Here is a 26,486-nt window from a genome sequence, read left to right on the forward strand (position 1 = left end):
GGGAGGAAGGAAGGAAGGAAGGAAGGAAGGAAGGAAGGAAGGAAGGAAGGAAGGAGGGAAGGAAGGAAGGAAGGAGGGAGGAAGGGAGGGAGGAAGGAAGGAGGGAAGGAAGGAGGGAAGGAAGGAAGGAAGGAGGAAGAAAGGAAAGAAGGAAGGGAGGGAGGAAGGAAGCCTGGTCCTCTGCAAGATGAGAGCAGCACAGAGCAGTTTTGTTACCCACTTCAAATGACTCAACCAAGAATTCAAACCCGTCAGTTCTATCTCAGCCCAACTTATTTTATGTAACCTATGATAAATAAGACATTTCCCTTAGTTTCTTCTTCTATAACATTTGATCCCATGACCAGAACTACAGTTTGGGATTTACACTAGCTGGGTTTAACACTAAAAGCCTCTCACGAATTTTTCTTGCTCTTGCCTCCACCCAACTTTTCATCTAGGAACATTAGACTTTGATTCCTGTCTAGATTTTTCATGAAAGAGACTTTTTCATGCAAGCATTCAGGCTAAAAGTATGTGGAATATATGGACTTTATTTCACCTGACAAAAAGGGAAAAGCACTTGCATCCAAGCCCACAAACAGTTGTAGTAAGTGTCACTTAGGGAAACTTTAATGAATTGAACCCTGCCCCCTACCATGAAATTGCAGGATGTGAGAATCAGGTGACAGAAATGAAGTGTTAAAAGTTGTAATCCTTTTGGATTGGAGTGCATCATTTCACACCTTGTAAAAGTGCATGAGAACCCAATGTGGCTGACATCTTTGAATAGACAACAGTCTATTCAAAGGAGTGAGAGCAGAAGTGGTCCATTCATGACTGCTAAAGGAAGTATAAGGGAGTGTTAATACCTTGTTGCTCCTTTAGAAGGTATGAAGAAGTTCTTCATCAATTTGATGGAACTATAGGGTGGTTAGCCATCAGTTAGATAAAGAGTCAACTATGGGGGCGGCCAGGTAGCACAGGGCGTAAGAGCACCAGCCCCAGTGTGGGGATGACCTGGAGATCGAATCAGGGCTCAGACACTTATTACCCACCCAGAAACACCTGGCTGTGTAACCTTGAGCAAGTTACTTAGCCCCAATTGCTTAGGGGTGGTCAGGTGGCTCAGTGAGTAAGAGCACTGGCCCCAGTGTCGGGATAACCTAGGGATCGAATCTGGGCTTAGATACTTAGCACCACACCCAGAAATAACTGGCCGTGTAACCTTGAGCAAGTTACTTAACCCCAATTGCTTAAAAAAAAAAAAAAGAGTCAACTACATCCTAGTCAGCTTCTAGGGAAGTCTCCTCTAGAAAAGTCAAGAAGAGATTTGGTTATGGAGGAAACACTCAGCTCTTAAAGGGAAATTAATTGTCCTTCACCTCTTCCCTAGTGCCTTTTCCAGAGTGCAATGATGGCTACAGAGGAAGGGCATGAGCATTTACATAGCACTTACTAAGTTCCAGGCACTGTGCTATGCACTTTTTACAAATGTTATCTTATTTGATCCTCACTACCACCATGAAAGGTAGATACTATTATTATCTACAGTTGAGGAATCTGAGGCAAATAGAAGTTAAGTGACATGCCCAGGGTCACATAGCTAATAAGTGTCTGATGCTGGATTTGAACTCAGCCAAGGCCAGAAGTAAATGAACTGGCCCCAACTTCATGCAGTGTCAATGGACCAAGAATACCAGGGCAAGAAGGACTGGAGTTCATAGATCATTAAGGATAAATCATAGAGAACAAATGCCACAACTCATCTGTGTTAACAAGTTAACCTACTGGCTCCCAACAGGTACACCACTGTAAAGTGGTATCTATCCACCTGCCAACATGCTCCCAGGCTTTCCAGCATAAACACTGGGGTCCCTCTGGCACCTCCCACTGAATTCTGGCTGCTGAGAGCTTCCAAATGGCGTTAGCCCTGCCCTGGCAGATTAGATTAGCACCAGATGAATCCAATCAATAGATCACATTTGTCCAGGTCCAGCAGCTGATCCTACTACTCCTTCGACACAGGTGTCAAAGTTTCAGCCTTTCCCTATCACCCTTTCCTACTGGGGTCTAACACTCCTAGAATCCTAGCCTTCAGGCTGACAATATCCCACCGCTTTGTGATGCTATAATGACATAATTAATTTCCACCCAAAAAAGGGGTTGTTCCAACACATGGCATGCTTTCCCTTTAAATGCCCCTGAAGAAAAAGAGGGATAAAGTCTTAAAAAAAAAAAAAAAAAGAACAATGTCTAGCTCTCCCTCATCTCAACACTAGATGTTTCCTAAAATGGCCACCCAGACTGGGCTGAAAGAGATCTGGTTAGAATGTAGGTTTGTCACATTCCCTTAGGACAGAAGATTATCCAATTCATGAATTAACCATGGCTCTCACTTTTCTTTCTTTAGACCCCTGCTGCTGCCCTTTGGCAGTTTTTCTTCTCATTAACACCTTCCCTGAAGAAGAAGACCCAGGGAAAAAAAAACAAGCTAAAATAAAATCCCTCAATTTCACTGAGCTAGAGAAACAACTGGATTTTAGATGAGTTGGAGTTTTCCTGCATTACAGGGGCTGGTCTGCTAAAAGCCCCTTGAAATGCGGAACAATAATAATATCACACTGTGCAGTTGAGCACCCAAGGTAGGCTCACGGTGTAATGAAACATGATTTGGAAATGGATATAAGAGGACTATGGAGGCTCCATTGAACATCCTTCTCTATGGGCAGCTCAGGTTCACTGAGAACTGACTCAAAATGCTTGCTAACCTGCTTGGTTTATATTTTCCAAGGACAGGTTGTGTCATGTTTTTATAGCTTAATGCTGCACTCTGTTTTCCAAGGGAACAGGTGGGTGAGTGGAAGATTGCTGATCACATTTTCTTTTCTAAATCTTTGTGACCTTTCTTTTAGAGTCCTTTTCTTGGCAGAGTCAAACAATGTTTTTAGCTTTGAATGCCACCAAAAAAGAATGATGCTAAAAAATAAAGTCCAGGGAATTTTATTTAATGGGAGAGGATGAAAAAAAAAAAGAGATAAAGTTAATGAAGAAGAAGGGTTGAGAGGAAAGGAGGGAAAGAGAAAGTTATAAGGAAGGAAGTGGTAAGGGAGCCAACAATTGATGAGGGTGCCCTCCTCTCGTTAACATTTATGCCATAAATTGTTGTGGTGGTGATTCAGTCATGCCCAACTTTTCATGACTCCATTTAGGGTTTTCTTAGCAAACACACTGGAGTATTTTGCCATTTCCTTCTCTGGCTCATTTTACAGATGAAGAAACTGAGACAAACAGGTTTAAGTGACTTGCCTAGGGTCACACAGCTAATATGTATCTGAGGTCAGATAAGACCTCAGGTCTTCCTGATTCAGGCAGGCATCTACACTGCACCACCTTGCAGCCTGATGTGTATAAATGCTCTTTGTAATTGTTAAGAGTCATTATTTGTTGGGGCGGCTAGGTGGTGAAATGAATAGAGCACTGGCCCCCTGGAGTCAGAAGGACCTGAGTTCAAATTTAGCCTCAGACATTTAACACTTACTAGCTGTGTGACCTTGGGCAAGTCACTTAACCCCAATTGCCCCTCCAAAAAGCAAAATAGAAAAAAAGAATCATCATTTGTTAGGTTTGGTAGTAATATTAATAGTACAAACTGTATTTCTAACCCTTCAAACAAAATATGGTTTAAACCTAGTGATCAAAGTGATATTTTTAAAAATGAAAGGAAATAGCTTTGTCTCATTTATTCTTATAATCCCTCTCCTGTCTCATGACAGAATTATTGTGAGAAACAAGTGAAAGAACTTTGTAAATCTAAAGGGCATCCAATCCCATCAAAGCTGTGTAATGATTTTAGGTCAGTCTAAGAGGAAGGGAGATGATAGACAGGTGCCATCTTACACCATTACTGTCACAGTTTAAACCTAATTCTAAAGAGGTTTCCTCTGTCCTGGGCAGCTAGGTGACACAGTGGATATAGAGCACCAGTCCTAGAGTCAGGAAGACTCATGTCTCTGAGCTCAAATGTGGCCTCAGACACTGTGTGACCCTGGGCAAGTCACTTAACCCTGTTTGCCTTAGTTCCTTCATCTGTAAAATGTGCTGGAGAAGGAAATGGCAAACCACTCCAGTACCTTTGCCAAGAGAAACCTGCAACTAAGACTGAACCACAAATTCCTCTGTCCTGAAGTTCATGGACAGCACATCCTGAAAGCATAGAGATTGGATACAGAGAAGTAAGTGGTCAATAGGTAGACAGAGTTCAAGCAGTCAACCTCATTGTCCTAAACCTTTGTATGGACACAGCTGTTACGTGCATCTGTTGCTGGAGGGTCTATCCCCCAGTGCCTGGCATCCATCTGCCTAACCACCTCCTAAGCTGCTTGGAATTCTATTTAGAGACTCTAGTGATTCTGTTCAGCAAAACATTAGCCCTCTAGTGGCAGTTTCCATGAATTTCAGCCTGAGAGGTAGGCAAACAGCATTGGTTTATTGGGCAAGTATCATTGCTAAATGGAATCAACAATTCTTCTCCAGCCTTTATGACTAACTCCTGCAGCACTGACCCTAATCATGGATCTGTAGGAGCCTAAATTGGTCAAGCAACATCTCATCTTCCTCCTCTCTACTCCTTTCTCTTAGATTTTCCCCTCTTTCTATACTCTCCTCCCTCACTATCATTACCACTAAGATGTAAGGTTACCCAGAGGAAAGATCCACTGGAGGTACAGGGAATAGGACCAGTGTCTGGGAGGAAGGAATGTCTCAACAGACCTTCTCCACCCTTATTCTAGAGCCCCTAGCTCTCTCAATAGCCACCCTTACTTCAAGATGCAGAAGGAACAGAAGGATTGGTGACAAGGAAAGAAAGATGCCACCAAGACCTAAGCCAGATTCAAATATTTCTGCTGTCTTGTTATTCCTAGACTTTGAGTATACAAATAGAAAACACAAGATGAAGACTTTCGGTCACAAACTGCCAACATGAATACCAGATGCCAAGTGAATGGTAACACAATCTTTTCTTCCCTTCTATCTCCTTCCCTCTCTTCCTGTTTCTCTCTCCTTTCCCTCTCCTCCTCCCTTCACCTATAACCCTCACTCCTCTCTTTCTATCAGTGGGAAAAGAGTGTGAAATTTAGGTGCACAAACATATAGAACTCTGGTCAACTCTTCTACCTCTTCACTAAGAACACAAAAAAAGAAAACAGTTAAAGGAATTTCAGGTTAGATACAAGGAAGAACTTTATAGCAGCAAAGGTCATTAAACTTTGGAACTGGCTATAGCAAAGTGGGGATGGAGGTGGGTAGAATCTTCTTCATGGAAAACCTTTGGTTTCCCAATAAATCCCCAGCTATCAACATAGTGACACTGGAGCCTAGAGGCCAAAAATGGACTAGAAGAGATTTCCTTCAGTTCTGTGGTTCTCTGACAACTGTATGTTGCAGAAACTGATGCTTATGTAAATGAGGGTTTTGTCTAAAAAGAATCTACACCAAGTCAAGTTCACCCACCCCGTTCTCCTAATATGGAATTATTCAATCATTTAACATTCATCAAGAACCTAGTTATGTGAGGCACTGTCCTAGGTGCTGAACCCTGACCCTCAAGAGGCTCACATTCTACTGAGGTAATATAACATTTAAGCAAATAATTCTAAGGCACATTGAGAAGAGATTATGAACTAACAGAAGAGGGAAGGCTTCACACAGGTTGTGGCAACTGAGTTGAGCCTTGAAGGAATACAATGTTTCTGGGAGGCAAAAATGAGGAAAGGAAGTCAAATGCTTGTGTAAATGCATGGAGATAAGACTGGAGAACCAAGTTTAGAGAAGGGCTAGTAAACTGATGGAACTGGAACATAGATTCATGAAGGGAAATAATATGAAAATAGGCTGGAAAATTAGGTGGGAGCTAGACTGTGGAAGACTTCAAATGACTCAGAAATCTTTTTCTTTTTTCTGATTCCTTTCTCTCTTCGTGGTCCACACTCCCTGAATTTCACTATTCTATCATATCATACCACAAGAGATGTACACATAGCCTCTGGGGCTCCCTCCTTCATACTGGCAGGAACTAGCGCAACCAACTGTGTTCCTGAAATCACAGTAGTGCCCCTCATAAGGGATGCTCCAGGACCAGCAAATAAAGTCCAGTAAGGAGAATGCTAATCAACATGTCCTTCTATACTTGTTGTGACAGCTAGGTATTGCAGTGGATAGTGTACCTGGCTTGAAGTCAAGAAGACACATCTTTCTGAGTTCAAATCCAACCTCAGGCACTTCCTAGTTGTGTGACCCTGGGCAAGTCAATTAACCATTTTTGCCTCATTTCTTCATCTGAGCTGGAGGAGGATATGGCAAACCACTCCAGTATCTCTGCCAAGAAAACCCCAAATGGGGTCATGAAGAATAGGAAAAGACTGAAAAACAACAAAACTGCACTTGTTCTGCCCAGCTTCCTTAGTGGCTCCTCCTTCTGTGTTATATACTGAACTCTTCCTGGGACATTGACCTCCTAAGTGTTTGTTGGTCTCCACCTGCTCTTCTTCAGCACAGGAAACTCTGCATACCAGACAATCAGCACTAAGAGATAGGCATCTTCTTTGCTGAGTTCATATCCACAGTGAGCTTCACTAGAGGCCAGCAAAGCCCCCCTCACTTATCACTAATTACCTCCACCACCACCTTCATCATCATCATCATCATCATCATCATCATTGGTAGCATTTATATAGCGCTTTGTGTGCTATTTAATTTTATACTGATAACTCTGCAAGGTAGGTGGTATTATTATTATTATTATTATCATTTTACAAATGAGGACAACAAGTTTCAAGAAGTCAATGCTTTGTCCAGGGTTACACAGCTAATAAGTGTCTGTGATCAGCTTGACCACTCTCTTGCTATTATAACTGCTTTTCTTTAATCCTGTCTCCACTGGCTTGACTGCTGTACAGTGTGTACAGGTGGGGTGAGGGTTTAAAAAATGGTGTTACATGTACCAAAAAGCCACCACTAGTGCCTCACTTCAGTACTTAATGCAATTGTCTGAATCCTTGAAATTTCCTTAAAATTAAAAGCATTGATCATGATCTCCTACCCATTCTAATTCCTCCATTTGGCTGCAAATGCCTCCATTCTAGGAGAAACAGACAGAAAAGGAGAGAAAGAAAAGAGGAGAAGGAAGAGAAATGAGCAAGAAGAGAGAGACAGAGAGAGAGATGAGAGAGAGAGAACATACAATAACATATAAAGCTTATGTATCCAAATGAATATTACTGAAGGATATTTTTTGTAGCCAACCAAGGTTTCAGGAAGGCTGGAAACAAAGTGGGTAAGGTTATTACAAACCTCCAACTCAGCATTAGACCAATTCTCCCAAAGATAATTTTGCAATTTTGCCTTTATAAACCGGAAAGGTCATATCTCATATTAGTTAGTGATGTTTCATCAGTTTTATCCAATTGCCAGTGAGTGTGTTATTAGTTACCTGTATTCCCAGGTATATGGTTTATGGTCTTTGTTATTGTCATCAGGCAACAGAGAAAGAAACAGAAGAAGTCTGAGAGGGTAGAGAAAGTGGGGAAGAGAGACTGAATTGTTCCATGGCTTACTTTGTTGTTTTTTTTGGAGGGCAGTTGGGATTAAGTGATTTTTCCCAAGGTCACACGGCTAGTTTCTGTGTTAAGTGTCTGAGGGCAGATTTGAACTCAGATCCTCCTGACTCCAGGGCCGGTGCTCCATTCACTGTACCACCTAGCCGCCTTGCTATGACTTACTTTGGACCTGGGTTCACAGAGATAGGAGGGGTAGCACATTGTTGTGAAATGAGAGATGGGATTTAGAGCCAAAGAAGCTTGGTTCGAATACCACTTTTGCAATTTAATAGCTGTGTGACTTTAGTCATGTCACTCTGTGTGCCTCAGTTTTCTCATCTTAGATTACCTCTAAAGTCCCTGCCAGCTCTAAATCTATGGTTCTATGAGACTCCTATAGATGTATAGATCCATGTTCTCGTTGATTTCAGTATTCCCTCAAAAGGTGCAGATCACAACCCATCTAACCTTTCTCAACTTATGCAACTCTGTCCATGGTGCTGGAAGTCTTCCTCTAAATCTTTTCTTATAGGGACCAGGGCAGTACTTGCAATGTACATGTGTTATTTCTCACTCTTATGATACAACTAGCCCTACTCCTATTTCAATCAAAGATTTCCTTTATATTTTTTTGCACCTCTTTTTGTGCACAAAGTGTTAGCAATATGCTATAACCTACTCAGTATGGCTAGGCAGAGCAGTGGATAGAGCTCTGGGCCTGGAGTCAGGAAGACTCATCTTTGTGAATTCAAATATGGCTTTAGATACTACCTCTGTGACCTTGGACAAATCACTTAACCCTGTATGCCTCAGTTCCTCATCTGTAAAATGAGCTAGAGAAGGAAATGGCAAGCCACTTCAGTATTTTTGCCAAGAAAACCTCAAATGAGGTCACACAGAGTCAGACAGGACTGAAAAATGACTGAACAACAACAGCCTACTTCTGCCTACCACACATCTCTCCAATGTCCTTGGAATCCCCCCCCACCCCAGTTTTGCTTCTTCTGAGATTGCAAAGTTTCATGGTTCACAAGTAGGTAGTAGCAATGGGGAAATAATGGTTCTAAAAAGATGGATGTTTGCTTCAGGGAGCAGCTTGGGATTGTCAAAAGTGCCGTGCAGCTTCCCAAATGCTAACCAGCAGTTCTTTTCCCAATATTAAATTCTAGACCCCATTCCTCATTCATCTACAGTACCTATTCAAAATAAAAGATCTAGTAGACTAACTCAGTGGGCTGCCCACTGAGCTATAGACTAGCACAGCACAGTGACTCCACAAAGGTTCTTAGTTTTTGGATTTAATGACCTTTCCAAAGGGCCCCAGGGTCCTTTCCACAGTATAGAGGTCCCTTTGGCTATGTTTCTACCAAGTTCTTTCCTCCCCCACACAACCCACCTTCTCTAGCCCTTGTCTGCATGACTCATTATTCTGCCTGGTTCACTAAAGCCTGAGATGACTGATTTTCAGGGCCCAATCAGTATCAATTTGCATTGGGCAGTGTCTAACCATTTTTACTGTGATTTTGCTTGTTTTCTTTCCCCACTAAGGTTAAGCAAAATGAGCATCCATGTAGATATAACAGAGTACTCTGTCAAAAGAGTCTCAGTGTGATCCACTGTAAATATAGGAGGACAGGAATCTAAAAATTCACACTGTCCTAAAATGTGTGAGTACCAACTAATAGAGGAGATATTGTGAAAAGTTCTACAGATGAGTACATATAGCCAGATGTTAATTTGCAAAAACATGAAGAATTTGGGAACCCAATTGAAACTGCACAGAAAATACAAATTGACTTTGCATCTTTTATGTCCAGCTACATAAACAAACTTCCATATGGCCCTCTGCTAGGGTCATAACTCAAAGTTCATAAATCAGACTGACATCAGCTCACATTTTCACAAGACTTACAGATCCCTTGCTGAGCTCCTGAGCTCCCATTTCCCCCTTCACTTGGTTCAGTCCTCTGTATTCTGGATGAGTGGGTAGAGGAGTCTCCAGTGTCTCTGTGATCCTTGTCATAGTGTGTTATGGACAGTTGTATGTAAATTCAGATACACAAACTACATATAAATATGTTCCTACTCCAATGACTCATTGGGGCATGGATGGAGATGATGCTGAGTACTTGGAGGCTATTCCTGCATAATTCTAGCATTTTTCTATCATGTAAAGGCTTTGAGTATGGTCCCAGCAGCAGACTCTGTCTGTTTCTAAAGGCTGAATCAATCAACGAGTATTTATTAAGTGCCCACGATATGCCAAATGAGCAGCTAGATGGCACAGTAGATAGAGCACTGGACTTGGAATCAGAAAGACTCATCTTCATGAGTTCAAATCCAGCCTCAGACACTTCCTAGCTGTGTGACACTAGGCAAGTCACTTAACTTCATTTGCCTTAGTTCCCCATCTGTAAAATGAGCTGGAGAAGGAAATGGTAAACCACTCCAGTATCTTTGCCAAGAAAACCCAAATGGAGTCACAAAGAGTTAGACATGACTGAAACTACACAACAACAACATGTTCCAAGTTCTTATACTAGGCAGTAACTGTACTAAAAAAAATTAAATAGCTCCTGCACCAAAGATCTTCTAATTTAGGGAGATAATATGTACACATATAAGAAAAAACAGAATAAGTAGAAAACAAATACAAGATAGTTTAGGAAAGGAAGACACTAGCAGTTATGGGAATCAGGAAAGACTTCACATAGAAGGTGGTGCTTAAGTCTTAAAGTAAATCAGGGATTTCGTAACGTGGAAGAGTAGAGGGAGTACAATGCAGGTATGGGGGAATCCATTAAGGGCTGCAAAGGAGACCAGTTTGGCTATACTATAGTGAACTAGAAAGAAAGTAAATAGATGGACAGAAAGATAATGTATTAAGTGCATACTATGTGCCAGACACTATTCTGAACATGGGGGATACAAATACAAGCAAGCAAAAAAAGTCTCTGTCATGTAGGAATGTAAGAAGTTTTTATTCTAATGGGGGAAGATAACACATAAAGGAGAAGCAGGGGAGAAGGGTGCATGGCATACACAACATAATGTGGAGCTAGCAGACAGGAAATGATGTGAAGGCCTGGTTAAGATAAGGCAAAAGTTTACTTATTGAAATCCATAGTGGTTTCAGGGATTCCAGAGCCCAAAGTTGCTCTATGTGTAGGGGCAGTGGGAGGGTGATAAAGATGCTAGTCAGTATTGGGGCCAGAATTTGAAGGGTTTTTAAAGATAGACAGAAGCGTTTCTATTTTATCCTTGAGGCAAGGGGGAGTCACTAGAGTTTCTTGAGTGGGAGAGTGACCTGTACTTAAGGAAAATCATTTTGAGAGCTATATGAAATATGGATTGGAGTTGGGAGATGCTAAAGTCAAGGAGACCAATTAAAAGGTCATTAAAATAGGCCAGAGTAGAAAAGATGAAAAACAAACAAAGGTAGAAGCTGTGGGGAGTCAAAGGCAACTCCAAAGTTGCAAATCTGAGACCATGGAAGGGTGATGGTACCCTAGAAAAAAATTGTTAATGATGAGAGAGCTCATCACTAGTAACCTAGCTACTTGGTAATAAAGTTTTAGAGTATAGCAACTCATGAAACAATAAAAACACATAATGCATTTCAGTCCTTTGTGCTCTTCTCCTACCTTTATAGTAACAATGGCAGAGCTGAAAAAAAGGGGGCCTCTGATACTAAGAATCACATATTTTTGAAGCATTTTATAACATTAACTCAACTGCTGGTACACCAAAGATGAAATACTTGTCCAATGACGACATACTACAGTAGGAACAATCATATCAATATTGATGTTCTCACTATTCAGGGGTCTGTGAACTTTCACAAAATATTGCATAAATGTATTTCAAAGTAAATGGTTTCCTTAATAATCCCCAATATTTCATTTTATGAATTTTAAAAGTATTATTCTGAGAAGGGATCCATAGGCTTCACCAGACTGCCAATGGGGTCCATCATGATACAAATAAAAAAAAGTTAAGAACACATACTCTAAATGAAACTGGAAGACAAAATTAATTTGCAGCTAAATGGAAGAATAGCTCAAAGGTTAGCCCTTAGAGAGAAAATTATAAAATTTAATAAAGTTGGCTTAATTGTGAGTTCAAAGGTAACAAAATACATCATTTCATGAAACACTTGGACATCTTTCCTGGTAGAATTACTTTGAACACAAACACATACACACATTATGATGTTTAGTGATAACTTCTCTTTCAAAGGATGAGAAAGTAATTGGATGAACAACTCAATAAGCCCCTCCAAATGAATTCAACATACATATACTTTGATACTCATCAATGTGAACGCAACAGGGGGCAGAGGAAGGGCAGCAAAAAAATATGTTGGAAAGTATGGTTAAGGATAAAGAAACTAAAGAGGCCAGAAATTTGTTGGGTACACAGAAAGCTCACACCACTGGATCATGAATACTTCAAAAACAGAATTAGAAGATATCAGACCAGAGGTTTTTCAACATGAAGTCTATGGATCCCTAAGCATTTGGTGGATAGATTTCAGAAACTCCATGTACCTGGATGGGGAAAAGTATATCTTTATTTTTGCAAACTCTAACTAAAATTTAGCATTTCCTTTGATTTTTTCTAAGAAGTGTTAAATAGGCATTACCAAACAGCTAAAAGTATTCATGACACTCACCAAAAAAAGCAAGAACTCCTGTACTAGAGAGACATAGCAATTATCAAATAACTTTCTAAAGGAAATTGACTATTGCTTAACAAACAGGAAATAATTACTTACTGATGTGGAAGTCATTTCTGAATTATCCCAATATATTTGTTAAAGCAAAAATCAAATATCAATATCTAATTAGAAAAAATAGTATAAATGAACAGATAAGGAAAAGAACTAAAAATAGCTGCAACCTGACCTACTTAAACAAGTTCTTAATACTGAAAAATGGGAGATAGATAAAAGAACAAATATTCACATGAACTATCATCAATTCCAATGGAAGTTTTACTCATGTAAAGCACCTGCTACCACAGAGACTAGAAATTGTTTTAAACAGTAAACACTTACCTACTTGCCAATGAAGATATTACAGGCAAGGGAAACAATGGCTTAGAATATAAACTCATTTGAAAATTTTTTCACAGTGTATGGTAGAAGGTTTTTATGAGTATCACCTCATAAGACATCAAGAAATAGCACAGAGAAAAATAAGCTTGCAGAAAGCCTCACCTAAACTCCTCTTAAGCCATTATAAGGCCATTTAAACACAAAACTAAAAAGGGAAGAAAAATCAGACCAAAAATGAAAAAAATATAGCAGCACATTTTAAGAACCTATTTTCTCCATCGATGTCAGTGAAACCATGACATTTGGACTTGAACATCACAGTCCCTTGATGTACTACATTAAGAGGTAGAAATAGCACTAAAGAAAACAAAGCAAAAAAGGGCAACTGGACCTGATCAATTAACTATGCAATATATATGATAGAGGTGGCACATCTTTGACCTCATTGAGATTATCAAGATATCTGAAATAGGGAACAATACAGAATAAGTAGGAAAAATCATAGACATTAGTATTACTGAAAAAGGTCATCGTTGGAACATCAATAACTATGAACCAATCAATATTCCTACTTGCTCAGCTCTACAAAGTCCTCATGAGAATAATCTATATATGTATCATGGTGATGATAGCTAAAAAAAATGAGGAGAAAAACAGTCAGACTTTCACAAATTGTATATCTTTATAGTCACACAATTAACTGAAAATTTCAGATACTACCAAGCTTACTATCTGTTGATTATAAAAGGTGTTTAATTCAATTCAGCAAAGTATATGTTGAAAGGCTCTCCTCCCACAAGGTATCCTCCATACATTTGTCAAGATAACAAATGATTCCTTGAAGGAGACAACACAGAGATAACTTTGTTCAATGATCCTCTATGAGTAGCAAATGAAACATAAACCAAGAAGATATTTTCTCATCTGAGGTTTTTGTCACTAACAGAGATGTCCAACACAAAATTCAAATGAAAGAGGGATTCCCTGTAGATGTTGAGGTCCTCCAACTGCTCTCAGAATAATGGCTGTAGATCATATTACACTAATTGTATCAAGCCCTGGAACACTTCAGACCTTTCTAGATGAAATCTACAATCATCCAAAAGAGTTTGACCTGGCTATCCACATGAGACAAATCAAGTGGATGAAGAAAGCTTATTCTCCAAATTATGATGCACAACTGGATGGGGAGTGCATAGGGTTCACTGGGTCATAGAATAATAGATTTAGAGATGGAAGGGATCCTGGAAGTCATCAAATCTAATCCCTTTATTTTACAGAAAAAGAAACTGAAGTACAGGGTTAGTATCCTGGGGTCTCATGCTAGGGAGGTAAAATTTGAACCCAGGTCTTCCTGATTCTAAAGACAGACATCCTGGAAAAACATTGCAGGTATGCAATGAACTGAGCCTGGATTTAAATAAGAGGAAAAGAACAGGCTGGAATTTTTGCAGCACTTTCAATGATCCCTAAACTTCTTCCTAAAACAAACCCCACCTTTTTCTTAACACCAATATTCTTCTACTACCTGGCTGAGAATCAAAGAATATCAGTCTTCCAAGAATCCAAATTGCTATTCATTTGAAAGGCAATGAAAATATTGTTTTTGTTGAGTTGTTTCAGTTGTGTCTGATTCTTCATGACCCTCTTTGGGGTTTGGGGTATCTCGGCAAAGATACTGGAGAGGTTTGCTATTTCCTTCTCCAACTCATTTTACAGATAAGGAACTGAGATAACCAGGGTTAAGTGACTTTTCCAGGGTCACATAGCTAGTATCTGAGGTCAGATTTGAACTCAGGTTTTCCTGACTTCAGGGGCTGGTGCTCTATCCACTGTGCCACCTTAGACTAAAACACAACAAAAATGATAAATTGAGCACAAGGTATATCAAAGAAGTATGACCAGAAATGGAGTTAGCCCTATATATAAGAGAATTAGAAGAAGATCCTCCAGAATTGTGGTTGTGGTCCTTTAGGAGGATTTATGGGAAGATATACATGAGAATAACACAAGATGAAAAAGTTATGGATGGAATGGAGTCTGTTCCATGGGAGGGAATAGCAGTTATATGAAGAGATCCCAGATTTACAGAGATATTGCACTAATAACTCACATTTATAGAGCTCCGAAAATAACCCTATGACATAGGCAGTGCAAATATTATAATCCCCATGTGAGATATGAAAAAGCTCAGGCTAAATGACTTGCAGGCCATAGTCACAAAACTAGCAAGTATCAGAGTTAAGATTCAAACCCTGATCTCTAGGTATCCCAAGTCTTGCCTTCTTTATACCACATGGGGATAAGATGAAAGGTTTGTTCTTTTGAAAAACTGCAACCTCTCATTTACAAGGTACTTTAATAAGAGCTAGCATCTGCACATATTTTTAAGGTTTGTGAAGCATTTTACAAATATGATCTCAAATGCTATTATTCCCTCCATTTTGCAGATGAGAAAATACAGGCAGATAGACAGTAACCTTCCTGGTTATGCATCTGAGCCCAGATTTGAACTCAAGATTTCCCAATTCTGGGTTCCATCACTCTACTCAACCTAACTGCCTCACAGTTCAGGATCCAGGAGGGCAATCTTCTTTATATTCCCCACCATGGGTAGCACAGGTCTTTACAAAAAGCCAGTCCTCAATAAATATGTTGAATAAAGGAATGAAGTAACCCATTACCCTTAGGCAATGAAATAATGATACTAGAGCATCAATGCATTAACCAAAAAATATTTATTAAGCACCTACTATTATGTACCAAGCATTGTCAATGCTGTGAACACAAAGGCAGAACTAGAATAATCTCTGTACTCAATGAGCTTATATTTCCAAGAAGGGAGATGTCACACACATACATAGTCATACACAAAATGAATACAAGGTAGTTTGAGGAGAGAATGCACTAACAGCTAAGAGGATCAGAAAAGACTTCATGTAAAAATGGCACTTAAACTGGGTCGTGAAGGAAATCAGAGATTTTGAAAGGGAAGGTAAGGAGGAAGTGGTGCTGTAGGCATGGAGGGCAACCAATACAAAGGCACAGAGATGGGAAATGGGGCACTCTGCATTGGGGGGGCCGGTGTGGGGGTGTGGGTATGTGTAATAGGAAGTAGGACAATATGGCCTGATCGCAGAATACGTGAGGAAGGAAGAAATGTGTAAGTAAGAAGACTAAACAGGTAGGAAGGGGTCAGCTTGTGGGCAGCTTTAAATGCCCAACAGAGGAGTTCACATTTGATCCAAGAAACAATAGGGAGCCCCATGAGTTTATTGAGTAGATGGATGACATGGTCAGACATGTGCTTTAGAAAAATGACTTTATGTGCTCGCTTCAGCAGCACATATACTAAAATTGGAACGATACAGAGAAGATTAGCATGGCCCCTGCGCAAGGATGACATGCAAATTCGTGAAGCGTTCCATATTTTTAGGGGTGCCATCTTGGAGGACTGGGTATCTTACAAGTGGCAGCTGGCACTGGCTTATTTGCTTATACCTTCTGGGCAGGGTTCCTTATGCCTGGTTTCCAAAAAGTGCCCCTGAAGCTTCAGGTGCCTTATGTCCCAGCAAGTAGGCAGCAGGTAGAGAATGTTCTGAGTCTTTTCCAAGGCCTCTCTGGAAAGATGGTGGACTTGGGCTCTGGAGATGGCAGGATTGTTTTGGCAGCATACAGACAAGGATTCTTTCCTGTTGTGGGTTATGAACTGAACCCCTGGCTTCTTTGGCTTTCCCAGTTCCATGCATGGAAGGCTGGTTGTGCTAGAAAGGTTTCCTACCAGAAGGAGGATCTATGGAAGGTGAACCTGGCTGATTGCAAAAACATCACAGTGTTCCTGGCTCCCAGTGTGCTCCCTCTCCTGGAAACCAAATTACTAGCAGAATTTCCCAACAAGGCCCAAGTGGTATCTGGTCGATTCCCTCTTCCCAACTGGGAGCCAATAGTCACAGTTGGTGAAGGCCTGGAAAAGGTTTGGGCTTATGATAATGAACTCATCCGGCAAAACATGGAGATGAGGGGAACTACCTTCCTACAGGGAACACCTGTCTAGGTTTTGGGGAGGTACAGCTCCCTTCATGAGAGGGGCTCTCTACCGTATATGTAAGGGCACCTCAGCAGCTCTTGTTTGAACCAAGGATTTCACCTCCCTTAACCACAGAGAACCAGGATGTGCTCCAAACTAGAGCTGATCCTGGTCACTGTACTTGAGGTGCAAATGATTATTAGGAGTCAACACTGAGGGAAATTCAGGACGATATCTGAAGATTTTCACTGGCAATGAAGGGTCAAGAACTGAAACTTGTTTCCTGTGGTTCACATCTGAACACAATAAAAGCTTTTTCCAAAAAAAAAAAAAAGAAAAGGAACAAAAAGAAAAATGACTTTATGTGAGGGGCGGCCAGGTGGCTCAGTGAGTAAGATCAAATCCGGGCTCAGATACTTAGCCCCACACCCAGAAATAACTGGCCGTGTAACCTTGAGCAAGTTACTTAACCCCGATTGCTTTAAAAAAAAAATGACTTTATGTGGAAGCTGGAATGGAATGGAGAGTGGCTACAAGGCAGGAAAATCAAACAGAAAGCTTTTGCAGTTGTCCAGGTGGTAGGTGACGGCGGCCAGAAGTAAGGAGGTAACTATGTGAGAAGCAGACCTCTGTAAAAAATGTTAAGGAGATAAAAACAACAAGATTTGGCAACTGAGTGGATAGCGTGCAGTGAAGAAGAGTGAGAAGTTGGGAATGGCTCCAAAGCTGTGAACATAAGTGACCTGAAGGACGATGGGACCCTCAGCAGTAATAGGGAAGGTGACAGGGCATGTTTGGGGGGGAAGGATAATTAGCTCTATTTCAGACATATCGCATTTAAGATGCCTACTGAACACCCAGTTTAAAATGTCCAGTAGGCAGTTGGTCATAAAGGACTGGAGCTCAGGAGAGAGATGAACTGAATATGTAGTATCATGATGATGTTCTCTTCACAGACCCCATGACAGGAGGATGCTTTTATATTACAACTGCCTATATCTAATAGACCAGAATCAGTCTCAATTTTGATGCTAGATGCAAATCCCAAGATAAATCTTAGGATTCATTCTTTGCTGGGGAAAGAGATCCTATATGGTGGGAATCTGTCCCACTATGTTATCTTTAAAAGACAGGATGATAAATTCAAACCTTGCCTCTGACACTTACTAGCTGTGTGATTCTGGGCAAATCACTTCACAGTTTCCTCATCTGTAAAATGGGGATAATAATAGCGCCTGCCTCACAAATTTGTTGTGATGCTAAAATGAGATAACATGCACTTTGCAAACCTATTATTATTATCACTGCCATTATTATAATCAGCACAGTGGTGTCCTCTGGAATACACACAACTCCTAATTTATGAGCCTTCTGCTCTGACGCAGGGATAAGAAAGTCCCTTTGGGTGAGCTAGCTTCCCCAACCAAATCCTCTAGTTCAATGGTTCTCAGATTGGTTTTGTTCACAGCACAGTACTCTATACTGTGAGGAATAATAGCACACTTAACAACAATTCCTGTGAGTCAAGACTCACACATGTGGCAGTTCCCCTCAAAACGTATAGTCATTTTGTTTCAGGAAGTTCAAGAGCTGAAGTGTTTTAAGATTTGTACCTGTGTAATTTGAAAAGTTTTGTTTATTTCATGAATAATGCATTTACCATACTATGTATTCTGGGTAAGTAAAAATTTATATTACATAAAATTATTTCTAAATTTCTATCTGCAGAACATGACATCTAAAACTTTGTGGCACACACACCAAAATCCCCAATGTTCAAGTGCAGCCGGCATGGCTTTTGAGACCCACCAATCTAGAGAAAGCATTGGGAGGGTGGGTGGGGGGAAACCTGTAACAATCACCAAGCACGTAATTACTGAATATATTCTATGCACCCAGTATTGTTCTGGGTACCATGAGGGAATCCAGAAGTAATTTAAGAAATGGTTTTTTCCTTTGCAGGGCTTATAATTTGTTTAGGGAGACAAGGTTAACACCTATGAAACACTTAGAGAAAACAAGACTGTTTATAATTACATGCTACAATATGACATATGGAATGTATATATCATAGGATTTCAGAGAAAGGCTTTGTCAATATGAACTGGAAAAACAACATCAAGGTATGACTGGGAATCATAACCCTACTCCCACCATACCCAGCATCCAAGGCAAAATCTGCTTTATGCTGAATTCCACACTGAATGATACTACCTTACCTTATGGTGTTGTAAGGGAAATACCCCCAAACAAAAAGGAGAACAGAACTCATCTGCAAACCTTAGAACACCCTACCTTAGTCTTTTTTACTCTCTTTAATATAACTACGGCAACTGCATGTCCCAGAAAATCTGGGACATCCCAATTTCAAGAAAAGAAAGTATATTTTTAACAAGGTTTTACAAAAGGAATACCCTTTGCCAGATCATGTGTCCAAATTTTGGTTAGAGAAAAAAACATGGTTACTACAAATAAAACAAGATCTTGTGTGAGTTGGAGAGATGGCTTCAGAATCAGAACTGTCTGGGTTCAATTCACTCCTCAATACATGCAGCCCATGATACATGCTGACCAAACAACCCTGGCCAAGAGCCTTTATCTCTTAATACCTCAGGCAATGTTCTGATGTTAAAAGCTGCAAAAGAAGTTTTCCCCCTCCCAAGAAGGCAGATGAGAAGAAGTTGTTAGTCTGCGTTTGTGGAAAGAGTTTCCTCACCAGAGAAATCCCAAGAGCAATCAAATTACAGGTCCAGGCCAGAAATAAATAAATATAATAGACCCATACCCAACACTTTTCTCTACCACTAAGTTTTTTACTCCTTCTAGCTCACTTTACTGGTAATTAGGAGGAATGTGGAGAGAGACAATAAGAAAATTTACAAATTGATTAAACTGATCAATTAACAGATCATGACAATCATGATAAAAAGTTGAAATACAGCCTCAGACACTTACTAGCTGCCTGACTCTAGGCAAGTTACTTAACCTCTGTCTGCCTCAGTTTCCTCCTCTGTAAAACGAGGATAATAATAGTATGCACTTCCCTAAGTGGTTGTGAGAATAAAATGAACTATTTGTATAGTGTCTTGAAAACCTTGCTATGTAAGTGCTAGCTATTGTCATTATTACTGATATTTAAGATAATAATAATTTAAAACAGGGGTTCTTCACCTTTCTGTGTCATAGATTCCTTTAAAAGTCTGGTAAAGCCTAAGGACCCTTTCTCAAAACAATATTTTAAAATAATTCATAACTGAAATAAATGCTAAGCTTCAGTTAGAGGTTAGTGAAAATAAAAATGTAATTTTTTTTTCTCATCAAAGGTCAAGGAGGGGTCCATGGACCTCAGGTTAAGAATCCCTTACCCTAAACTATCTGGCTGTCGATGTCTGGCACGGTATGCCAGGGTTAACTTAATCCCTCATTGCTATTTCACAAGTGTCAAGAATCCAACCTTTCCACAAAGCAGCTTCTCTTAAGAGAGAGAGCTCAGCACCTGCTCATGACTGGCCTGACCAGTACCACACCCCAACTCCATTTTCTTCCAGTTTCAAAATTAACCCCTTGATGTACCTCCCACGAAGCTCCCAGGCTTGTTCTACAAGGCATGGTACCTCCAGCCAAGCTCCCAGCCTTGTTCTATAAGGCATGGTGAGTTCTAGGTTCACTTGCAGTGTTGAGAAGACTGATATCATCTGGGTTCAGCTGACATTTCATACCAATCAGAATCCTGGGATTCTCAATTTCCCTTTGGTAGAATGTGGATAAGACATATTCTCCCCAAGCAGGAAAGGGTGAAGCACCCCCAACCAAACTCCCCACCACTACCACCACCACCACCACTTGCCTGAGTTCATTTCTTTACACCCCAGAATTTCTGGGATGGGAAGAGAGAAAAAGAGGCAACATACACTGGAGAGTAAAGAATAACTCCCCAAAACTGCTCTGGAGTTCATAGGGTCACACGATTTTAATAAGAAGATACAACAGGGAGAATTTAATCCAACACAGCCTTTTCTCTTTTCAGGCTGTGATGCTAAGGACCAGGAAAGGACAGAAAAGGCAAAACCAAAGGGGAGCTGGATCACAGAGCTAGCCACCATTTAGTCCATCCCCCTCATTAACAGATGAGGAAACTGGGACCCAGAGAGGCTAAGTGACTTGCTCCAAATCACATAGGTAGTAAGCCTCAGAAGTAGCACTTCAACCAAGAGACTTTGTCTAGTTCAATATTAGCATGAGCAATGGGTTAAAGCATCAGGAGACACAGGATTTTAATCCTTGTTCTACCACTGTATGACCTTGGGCAAATTGATTCACCTCTAGCTTGCAGTTGACTTGTCTACAAAAACAAGAGGATTGGGTCCAGCCATCTTAGAAAGCAATTTGGAATTATACTAAAAAAGTGACTAAAATGTCCACAACCCTTGACACAGAGATTCTCCTACTAAGAATTTGGACTCAAGGTGTTGATAATTTTTAAAAAGGGAGAGAAATCAATATACAACAACATATTTATAACAGCACCTTTTCTAAGTAGCATGGAACTTGAAACAAAGTAGATAAGGCTCATAAATTTGGAAATGGTTAAACAAGTCATGGTACAGAAATGTAACAGAATCCTGATTTGCTCTAAGAAATGAAGAATATGGAAAACAAGAGAAAAGCATGTGAAGACACATGAATTGATGCAAAGTGAAGAGGAACATGGAAAATAATCCCCACAATGATAATAACCAGGTAAACAGAAAGGCCAACAGCAACAAAATTGAAAGGAAATGCTACAAAATTATAATTACCAAGCTTGCCTCAAAGAAGAAATATGAACAGCCACCTCCCCCTTTTTTTGCAAAGATGGGGAGCTATGGTTGGAGCACTGAAAATAATGACTACTCTAAGGTATCCGTTTTGCTGAACTATTTTTTCTCTATTTTTGTTCTTTTCTATAAAGGATGTCTCACCAGGAAGAAGATGAAGGAAACACTGGACGATGTAAAATGACGCATATGAATAAAATTTTATCACGCTCAAAAAAATGAAGGGGTTAGAATAAAAGGTCTCTAAAGGTACGTTTCAGCTCTGTGACTGTAGGACAGGTGCAAAGGCCTGGTTGATCATCCCCTAAATAACTGAGCCCTGGCTGTCTTCCCCATTGGAAACATACTGGTGCTCAAAATAAACACAGAGAATCTGTGTGAGCCATCTGAGCAGACCCACAGCCTGCATCTAGGATCTTAGCAACCATCTTCACTCAGACATCATGATATTGATTAGTCATGATTAATTAGGCTCAGAGCCAGGGGTACTGGTGGCTGCTCTCTTACCAGAAAGGGACAGTACCAGACCCATCATTTAACCCTCTTGCCTCAAAGTATGAAGTGATGAGCCCTAGAGAGGAATTCTAGGATCAATAGACTTAAAGCTGAAAGGTCATTTAATCAACTCCCTCATTTGATAGGTGAGGAAATTGAGGCCCAGAAAAGTTAGTGACTTGCCTAGTGAATGGAAGGGCTAGAATTGAGTTCTTCTGACTCCAAATCCAGTATTCCTTCCATCGTACCATGCAAGAGAGGAAAGTATGATAAGAAACATATAACAAAGTAAAAATCAATAGAACAAGGGAAGCAAGTGTTTTACAATGGAAAGAACACTGGCCCTGAAGTCAGAGGACCTGAGTTCAAATTCTGCTCCTATTGCTTACATCTGTGTGACCTTAGATGAATTACTAGCCCTCCTAGGGCTTCAGTTTCTTCATCCATAAAATGAGTAGAGAGTGGAAGGTGGACAAGATGGTCTCTGACGTCCCTTCCTATTCTAGATCTAGGGTTAGGTAAGTGAGAGTAGGAAGCAAGGAAGAATGAGAAATCAAAGACTCCTCCAAGGGTAACATGGAGAACCCTGGTACTAACAACAGAAATAAGAAAGTCAGGAGGGGAACTCATTTGAGGGAGAAAGTGATAAGCTCTCTTTTCAACATACATTTAGTTCAAGGTGACAAGTAAAAAGGTCTAATTAGCAACGAAGGTCATTTTTTTCCATTGCACTAGCCTTGCTTTCACCTCTCTCCTCCAGTCTACTTTCATTAATTTTTGTCATCGTCCAATTCAACTGCTTACCTCTTAAAACTCAGCAGGTGCCCACATTTCCTCCACATTATGCTCTTACTAGTCTTTGACAATGCCACTTCTTCAACCTGATCTGGGGATGCCTGGTACTTAGGAGCTTAGTTACAACTTAACTTCAACCTGATCTGGGGATGTCTCTCCTTAGGAGCTTAGTTACAACTTGTTGATTGATGCTTCAAAATGGCTACATCTTCAGTATCTCTGTATCCCAATTACCCTGGAAGTGAGCCTCCCACACCCTGGAGAATTGCAATTGCATGACTAGTGAAGGAAAAGTACCAATATAAATACAAATGACTGGGCATAATCTTTGCAGTATCAAATATCATTTCTTTAGCAATAGATTCCCATGACTTTCCCTTACTATTACCCTTCCTTCTCTTCTCCTCTCATGCTTTAGAGTCAACTTAAAATGCATGAGTTATAAATACAGAAGACTGATCAGCCTACTAAAAAATTAAGAACATAGTTTTTTTACAGGTGAAGACTGTAGATTTCAGGTCTTGAGTTTACCATAGAATGATTTTTTAAAATGTTTGGATAAATGGCTAAAACTGTTTCACACATCTTTGTACGTATTTATAACTTGTAATTAAACTTATTTTTATTAACAATTTTTATCAAAACCCTCTCTCTCTCTCTCTCTCTCTCTCTCTCTCAGCTGTTTCTCAGCCAGATCCAACATTACAACACCCACCCCCTGCCGATCTTTATATTTCTAGTCAACTCTCAATTATCTGTGTTCAAGAGTATTGCTAGACAGCTGAGATTCAAAATCTCCCAAGATCCTTTCCTATCATTAGGGGAAAACTCCGACAAGCCAGCTAATTAGCCAGAACATTAGACTGACTTGAATTTCATGTACTCTGTATGCTTGTGCCCCATTCTTGTTTGGAGATACTAAGGGAAAAAGAAATCGCCTTTACACCCAATAAGAAGGAAAAAAATCCAAATCAATTCACCAAGCATTCCATAAGCCCTGCAATATGCCAGGCATATTGGGGATATAAAGGCAAAATGAGAAACCATCTCTGCTCTTGAGGAGCTTATATTCCATGGGAAGGAAGGTATGAGGTGGAAATAAATATATACAAATCAACTGCAGCCAATTGGAAATATAAACACACACATATATGTATATGTGTACACATGTATGCATATATATGTGTATATATACATGTCTATATCTAGATAGATAGATGATAGATGATAGATAGATAGATAGATAGATGATAGATAGATAGATAGATGATAGATAGATAGATAGATAGATAGATAGATAAATAGATAGATATACCATAAAATAACACCAATGAGAGTCACAGGGCTTGGGGGGGGGGGAGGAAAGGGGAGAGGGAAGGAGCCTCAATAAGCTCTCCCCATATCCCAAGAGTTAGCTCTCTAATCAAAAGCTTAACACCAAACATTCTTGACTAGGCAAGGGCTTCACTAAGCACTTTGGAAAACAGATATACTTTGCCCATCCCTATGTTGCTTTGCCCTTATTCTTGCTATGTCTATTACTACCAGTATGTGGGATATAGAGGAAGAGGAAAAGGAAAAGGGGAACAATAATCTCCCTCCTTCATCTAATTCTTCTTCCTCACCTGCTGTAAGGGTTATGGGATTTAAAGATCTTCCATGCCCCGTTGGACTTGCTGACGTAGCAGGAAGGGGCGGAGCAAGAGGAAGCGGAAGCCAAGCTAGCGTTCCTTCGGTGGCTGGCGGTGGTGGTGACGGCAGCAGCAGCAGAGGCAGTGGCAGCGCGAAGCCCTTTTTGAGTTAGAACTGCTAAGGACTTTCTGCTAAGGACTCCTGCTGAGGACTGCCAGGGGCCGGAGCTGCTGGGAGTGCGCTTCCAGGACGCTGGGTGGTTGCTGTGCGTGGGGAGAGGAGGACCTTTGCCTGAGGTAGCCTGTTCTGTTTTAAAGGCTTGAAAATGTGGGTGCTTTCTACTTTATCTACCTGTGCCAATGTCATAACTACTCTGATGGCTTTCACTTTCTGGTTTTGGGACTCAGTCTTTTGGTATCTTAATAAATTTTCTAGTTTATTTCCTCATATGGCAAACATGACGTATTTTCTAATGGATAATTATATCAGCATATTTGTAATCTCTATAGGCATTGTGAATATGGCATTGCTGATACATTTGGCGACGAGGATGGGATCACAAAATGTCAGGCCTCTATTTGGAAGCAGTGGGGCTTTAGAGGGAGAAATGGCTATTCCAGGATGGGAGGATTTGCCTTATTCCTCTCTAGCCAGAGAATGGGCTAAAAGCACAGGGCCCTGTGAAAACTGGGAACCAAGGCTAAAAGAGGGAGAACCTGGAGATTTGGAAAGATGTTTGAAAGCAATACCCATAGAACCAGGCAAAGAACTGGCAGGAGTGTGCAGGAGAGGCTGGGTGCTGCTAACAAGTTATCGCCTTATGTGTAAAAGTAGGGATAAGCTGCTGAAGGAAAGAGCTCGGATGGCTAGGGAGTCAGCTGGTTTGCCTGAGGATTCTTCTGTGTCACAGCACTCAGAAGAGCAAACTGGAGGGACTCATGTGGTGGTCCAGGAGCAAGCTACTGTTCATGTAACTAAAAGGAAGCAAAAAACTAGCAGAACGAATGTGCATGCAGCTTTTGTACAGGCTGGGCAGAGTTGCCCTGACAGCTTCCAGGAGAATGTGTGTGAGGAGAATGGAGCAAGGTTAGATGAGGAGTCTTCTAATGTAGAAGCTCTCCCCATACGAAGAAGAAGACAGGAGAGCCACCGAGGCAAAACAGAGTCCAGGGAGATAATTGAGGATTTCACTCAACAGGAGATCACTGATATATTGAGTAGATTTACCCAAAGAATGGGGGAGTCTTTAGTGTCTTGGATAGTAAGAATCACTGATGAAGGCGCCGGAGGAATAACACTGGACAGTGAGGACTGTTTAAAATTCATAAGTATCAGTCAGAATCCTTTTGTACACCAGGCTTTTAGGGATCACCATATGAAAGGAGGAAATAATAAAACGAATCTTCTAGCTTTAGCTGCAGAAGGTTGCACAAAGCAATATCCAACTGAATCTATGTGGCCTAGGGGAGACAGACCCTGGTACTCACTTAGAGACTGTATGAGAAAACTAAAGGAGGAGGTAATGAAAACTGCTATCCTGATTGGAGATGCAAATGCATATTATGATACCCCCCTAGGAGTTCCTCATAGAAATATCATAGTGAAGACAGCTCCTCCTGCATATAAGCACCTAATTCTGACTCTGTTAATTGGAGAAATAGGGCACCCTCTTTCAGAGGTGCTGGATAAGATTTCACAATTAAGCGATTTAGGGGAATGGGAAAAAGACAAATTGCCTAGAGAGAAGAGTAAACAGCCAGAGGATTCAGAGACAAAATAGACCAACAAGAACGGAACTGTTTACTGCTCTATTAAGAGCTGGGGTGGACTTCAGAAGAATAGATGGTATTCCAACTGAAGAGCTGCATAAGCTGTACCAAGAAAAGGTACTTAGCATTAGAATGAACAGGGAAGCAGGAACCACCCCCCGCAGGTATTTCTGAATCTGAATCTTTGTATCCAAGTTTGCCCCACCTTCAGGGGGAATAGGAGATAGGCCAAGCCCCAGCCCAGATAAAAGAAATATGCAGAAGAGATTGCAGACCCCATATTGGTTTAACAATATATTGGAAGAATGGATCAAC

General features: G+C 40.6%; 1 protein-coding gene, 1 non-coding gene and 1 pseudogene across 3 annotated transcripts in view; all 3 read left to right on the forward strand.

The window, feature by feature from the left end:
• The window catches only part of NVL (nuclear VCP like), a 604,731-nt gene that overhangs the window by 115,654 nt on the left and 462,591 nt on the right, over window positions 1-26,486 (forward strand). The gene's annotated exons all lie outside the window — the stretch shown is intronic.
• Window positions 15,657-16,969, forward strand: LOC138141772 (adenine nucleotide translocase lysine N-methyltransferase pseudogene; annotated as a pseudogene).
• Window positions 15,964-16,070, forward strand: LOC138141774 (U6 spliceosomal RNA). Its single transcript, XR_011163251.1, has one exon. It is a non-coding gene; the product is annotated as a U6 spliceosomal RNA (small nuclear RNA).

The sequence above is a fragment of the Petaurus breviceps genome, unplaced genomic scaffold (assembly GCF_028583685.1).
Source record: "Petaurus breviceps papuanus isolate PSGF00001 unplaced genomic scaffold, PetGlider_PUasm1.0 90466, whole genome shotgun sequence".
Taxonomy (NCBI): domain Eukaryota; kingdom Metazoa; phylum Chordata; class Mammalia; order Diprotodontia; family Petauridae; genus Petaurus; species Petaurus breviceps.